Here is a 6,000-nt window from a genome sequence, read left to right on the forward strand (position 1 = left end):
ATTTTCTGTGTGGGGCATATTTTTCTTATTTTTTTGGCCATATTAGCAAAGTCTTCTTTTGGATATGACAAAATAGGACACATATATACTAAGTTACTTACTTTGAAAGTACACATCTTTTACTTCAGGTTATCTCTACAGTTATAATCCATAATTTAAGCCTTGACATAATATCAATACCTTACAGTTATGTAGAGTTTACATTTCCCAACTCAGTTTTTTAAAATCTGTTACTTTAACACTGGCATTCAGTATACATTTACAAAACCTAAAAAAGGTTTATGTTGTTTCCTCTCACACTAAAGGTATTTCACCCACCCATTAGTGAAACATCAGACAAAGAAGTTTTAAAAAGGATTATCCTATTGTCTAAACCTGTCCTATGTTACCAAAATACCAAAGATTCTGTTTCTCTCCTTAGTTTTATTTACATCCTTAAAGACAAGACACAAAGGTTAAAAGGTCAGTTATTACTGTTCTCACATTAAGAACACTGATATCTCTCTGCTTTTGTTTTTAAAAAGGGGAGTGACTATCATAGACCAATATTAAATGAAATAACTAGTTAATAGCAGAAAATGATTTTTAAAAACTGTCTAACACTCCAAGCAATCAGTAGTCACATCATTTTTACCCTGTTATCTCTGGAGTGTTGTTTTAAGTTTTTGCTTTACTTTCATTTATTGATTTAGTAAAAATTAAAATATATATGTATCATGTACAGCATGCTGTTTTGAAATACATATACACTGTGGAATGGCTAAATTAAGGCAATTAACATATGTGTTACCTTACTTATGTTTTGTGGTGAAAACATTTAGAATCTACCTCTTATTCAAGTTTCAGGAATACAATACATTGTTATTAACCGTGGTCATCACATGATATAACATATCTCTTGAACTTATCTCTCCGGTCTGATTGAAATTTTGTGTCTTTTAATCAAAATCTCCCCAAGTCCCTGCAAATCCCTAACCCCTGGTAACCTCCATTCTTCTCTCTACTTATATGAGGTTAACTTCTTAAGATAACACATGAGTGAGATCATGTAATATTTATCTTTCTGTTTCTGGCTTATTTCATTTAACGTAATATCTTTCACGTTCACCATGTTTAGCAAACAACAGATTTCCTTCCTTTTAAAGGCTGAATAGTATTCCATTGTGTGTATATACTATCTTTTCTTTATCCATTCTTCCATTAGTGGACACTTAGAGTAATTCCATATTTTGGTTGTTGTGAGTAATGCTGCAATGAACCTGGGAATTCAGATATATTTTTCACATACTGCTTTGATTTCCATTGAATATAAATCCAGTAACAGGACTCCTGGCTCATATGGTAGCTCTATTTTTAACTTTTGGGGGAAATTCAATACTATTTTACACAATGGTTGCACTAGTTAGCATTCCCACCAAGAATGTGCAAGTATTCCCTTTTCTCCACATCCTCTCCAAGACTTATTATCTTTCATCTTTTTTATTATTAACCATCCTGACAAGCTTAAAATGATACCTCATTGTAGTTTTAATTTGCATTTCCGTGATGATTGGTGATGTTGAACATATTTTCATATGCATGTTGTCCATTTGTATGCCTTATTTTGAGAAATAGCTATTCAAGCCCTTTGCCCATTTTAAAAATTGGGCTGTTTTAATGCTATTGAATTGTATGAGTTATATATTTTGGATATTAACCCCTTATCAAATGTATGGTTCACAAATGTTTTCTCCCATACTGTAAGTTGTCTCATCACTTTGATTATCCTTGGATGTGAAGAAGCATTTTAGTTTGATACAATTCCATTTGTCAATTTTTTTCCTGTTACCTGTGCTTTTTGGGTCATATCCAGAAAAATTATTGCTCAGACCAATGCCATGGAGCTTTCACCTGTTTTCTTTTAGTAGTTTTGTGGTTTCAGATCTTTTTTTAAATCACTATTATTATACTTTAAGATCTAGGATATATATACAAGTGGTTTGTAGTTCTCCTTTAAAAGGTCCTTCACATCCCTTGTAAGTTGTATTGCTAGGTATTTTATTCTCTTTGTAGCAATTGTGAATGGGAGTTCTCTCATGATTTGTCTCTCTGCTGGTCTGTTACATATTGTGAATGTCTGTGATCTTTGCACATTGATTTTGTATCCTAAGACTTTGCTGAAGTTGCTTATCAGCTTAAAGAGATTTGGGGCTAAGATGATGAGATTCTCTAAATATACAATCATGTCTCTACAATCATGTAGAGACAATTTAATTTCTTCTTTTCCTAATTGAATAACTTTTATTTCTTTCTCTTGCCTGATTGCCCTGGCCAGAACTTCCAATACTATGTTAAATAAGAGTGGTGAGAGAGGGCGTCCTTGTCTTATGCCGGTTTTCAAAGGAAATGCTTCCAGTTTTTGTCCATTCAGTATGATACTGGCTGTGGGTTTGTCATAAATAGCTCTCATTATTTTGAGATACATTCCATCAATACCTAGTTTATTAAGAGTTTTTAGCATGAAGGGCTGTTGAATTTTGTTGAAGGCCTTTTCTGCATCTATTGAGATACTCATGTGGTTTTTGTCATTGATTCCATTTGTGTAATGGATTATGTTTATTGATTTGTGTATGTTGAACCAGCCTTGCATCCCAGGAATGAAATCAACTTTACCGTGGTGGATAAGCTTTTTGATGTGCTCTTGGATTCAGTTTGCCAGTATTTTACTGAGGATTTTTACATTGATGTTCGTCAGGGATATTGGGCTGAAAATTTTTTTTGTTGCGTCTCTGCCAGGTTTTGGTATCAGGATGATGCTGGCTTCATAAAATGAGTTAGGGAGGATTCCCTCTTTTTCTATTGTCTGGAATAGTTTCAGAAGGAATGGTACCAGCTTTTCTTCGTACCTCTGGTATAATTCAGCTGTGAATCTATCTAGTCCTGACCTTTTTTGATTGGTGGGCTATTAATTACTGCCTCAATTTCAGATCTTTTTATTGGTCTATTCAGAGATTTGACTTCTTCCTGATTTAGTCATGGGAGGCTGTATGTGTCCAGGAATTTACCATTTCTTCCAGATTTTCTAGTTTATTTGCTAAGAGATGTTTATAATATTCTATGATGTTAGTTTGTATTTCTGTGGGATTGGTAGTGATATCCCCTTTATCATTATTTATGGCATCTATTTAATTCTTCTCTCTTTTTTTCTTTATTAGTCTGGCTAGTGGTCTATCTATTTTGTTGATTTTTTCAAAAAACCATCTCCTGGATTTGCTAGTTTTTTGAAGGGTTTTTCATGTCTTTAGCCCCTTTAGTTCTGCTCTGATCATAGTTATTTTTTGTCTTCTTCTAGTTTTTGATTTTGTTTGTTCTTGCTTCTCTAATTCTTTTAATTGTGATGTTAGGGTGTCCATTTTAGTTCTTCCTGCTTTCTCTTGTGAGCATTTAGTGCTATAAATTTCCCTCTACACACTGCTTTAAGTGTGTCCCAGAGATTCTGGTACATTGTGTCTTTGTTCTCACTGGTTTCAAAGAACATCTTTATTTCTGGGTGCATTTTGTTATTTACTCAGTAGTCATTCTGGAGCAGGTTGTTCAGTTTCCACGTTGTTGTGTGGTTTTGAGTGAGTTTCCTAATCCTGAGTTCTAATCTGATTGCACTGGGGTCTGAGAGACTTGTTTGTTATGATTTCTGTTCTTTTCCATTTGCTGAGGAGTGTTTTATTTCCAATTTTGTCGTCAATTTTAGAATAACTGTGATGTTGTGCTAAGAAGAATGTATTTTCTGTTAATTTGGGGTGGAGAGTTCTATAGATATCTATTAGGTCTGCTTGGTCCAGAGCTGAGTTCAAGTCCTGGATATCCTTGTTAATTTTCTGTCTTGTTGATCTGTCTAATATTGACAGTGGGGTCTCTCATTATTATTGTGTGAGAGTCTAAGTCTCTTTGTAGGCCTCTAAGAATTTGCTTTATGAATCTAGCTGCTCCTGTATTGGGTGCACATATATTTAGGATAGTTAGCTCTTCTTGTTGCATCAATCTCTTTATCATTATGTAATGTCATTTCTTGTCACTTTTGATCTTTGTTGGTTTAAAGTCTCTTTTATCAGAGACTAGGATCGCAACCCCTCCTTTATTTATTTATTTATTTTTTGCTTTTCATTTGCTTGGTAAATCTTCCTTCATCCCTTTATTTTGAGCCTATGTGTGTCTTTGCACATGAGATTAGTCTCCTGAATACAGCACACCAATGAGTCTTGACTCTTTATTCAATTTGCCAGTCTGTGTCTTTTAATTGGGAATTTAACTTGTTTACATCTAACGTTAATATTGTTATGTGTGAATTTGAGCCTGTCATTATGATGCTAGCTGGTTATTTTACCCATTACTTGATGTAGTTTCTTCATAGTTTCAATGGTGTTTACAATTTGGTATGTTTTTGTAGTGGCTGGTACTGGTTTTACTTTTATAGTGCTTCCTTCATGAGCTCTTTTAAGGGAGGCCTGGTGTGACAAAATCTCTCAGCACTTGCTTGTCTGTAAAGGATTGTATTTCTCCTTTGCTTATGAAGCTTAGTTGGGCTGGATATGAAATCCTGGGTTGAAAATTCTTTTCTTCCTTTCTTTTCTTTCTTTCTTTCCTTCCTTCCCTCCCTCCCTCCCTCCCTCCCTCCCTCCTTCCTTCCTTCCTTCCTTCCTTCCTTCCTTCCTTCCCTCCTTCCCTCCTTCCCTCCTTCCCGCCTTCCCTTCTTTCCCTCCTTCTCTCCTTCCCTTCTTTCCTTCTTTCTTTCTTTGAGGGAGTCTCACTGTGTCACCAGGCTGGGGTGCACTGGCACAATCTCGGCTCACTGCAACCTCTACCTCTTGGTTCAAGCTATTCTCCTGCCTCAGCCTCCCAAGTAGCCAAGAGTATTGGTATGCACCACCACACCCAGCTAATTTTTGTATTTTTAGTAGAGATGGGGTTTTACCATGTTGGCCAAGATGGTCTCAATCTCTTGACCTCTTGATTGGCCCGCCTTAGCCTCCAAAAGTGCTGGCATTACAGGTGTGAGTCACCATGCCTGGCCAAAAATTTTTTCTTTAACAATGTTAAATGTTGCCCCCCACTCTCTCTGGCTTCTAGGGTTTCTGCAGAGAGACCCACTGTTAGTCTGATGGGATTCCTTTTGTGGGTAACCTGACCTTTCTCTCTGGCTGCCCTTAACATTTTTTATTTCATTTCAACTTCGGTGAATCTGACAATTATGTGTCTTGGAGTTGCTCCTCTCAAGGAGTATCTTTGTGGTGTTCTCTGTATTTCCTGAATTTGAATGTTGCCCTGTCCTGCTAGGCTGAGGGAGTTCTCCTGGATAATATCCTGAAGAGTGTTTTCCAACTTGGTTCCATTCTTTCCAACACTTTCAGATACACCAGTGAAATGTAGGTTTGGTCTTTTCCCATAATCTTATATTTCTTGGAGGCTTTGTTCATTCCTTTGCGTTCTTTTATCTCTAATCTTGTCTTCACACTTTATTTCATTAAGTTGATCTTCAATCTCTGATATCCTTTTTTCTGCTTGATTGATTCAGCTATTGATACTTGTGTATGCTTCACGAAGTTCTTGTGTTGTGTTTCTCAGCTCCATCAGGTAATTTATGTTCTTGAAACTGGGTATTCTGGTTAGCAATTCTTCTAACCTTTTTCCAAGGTTCTTAGCTTCCTTGCACTGGATTAGAACATGCCCCTTTAGCTCAGGGGAGTTTGTTATTATCCACCTTCTGAAGACTACTTCTGTCAATTCATGAAACTCATTCTCCATCCAGTTTGTCCATCTGCTGGTGAGGAGTTATGATCCTTTGGAGGACAAGAGGCATTTTGGTTTTTGGAATTTTCACCTTTTCTACTGTTTTTTCCTCATCTCTGTGGATTTATCTACACTACTTTGGTCTTTGATGTTGGTGACCTTCCAATGGGGTTTCGTGTTGATGTCATTTTTTTTTTTTTTTTTGATTCTGCAAACAAATATTGAGCATTAGTTTAT

This window comes from Cebus imitator, unplaced genomic scaffold, assembly GCF_001604975.1.
Source record: "Cebus imitator isolate Cc_AM_T3 unplaced genomic scaffold, Cebus_imitator-1.0 Scaffold81, whole genome shotgun sequence".
NCBI lineage: Eukaryota > Metazoa > Chordata > Mammalia > Primates > Cebidae > Cebus > Cebus imitator.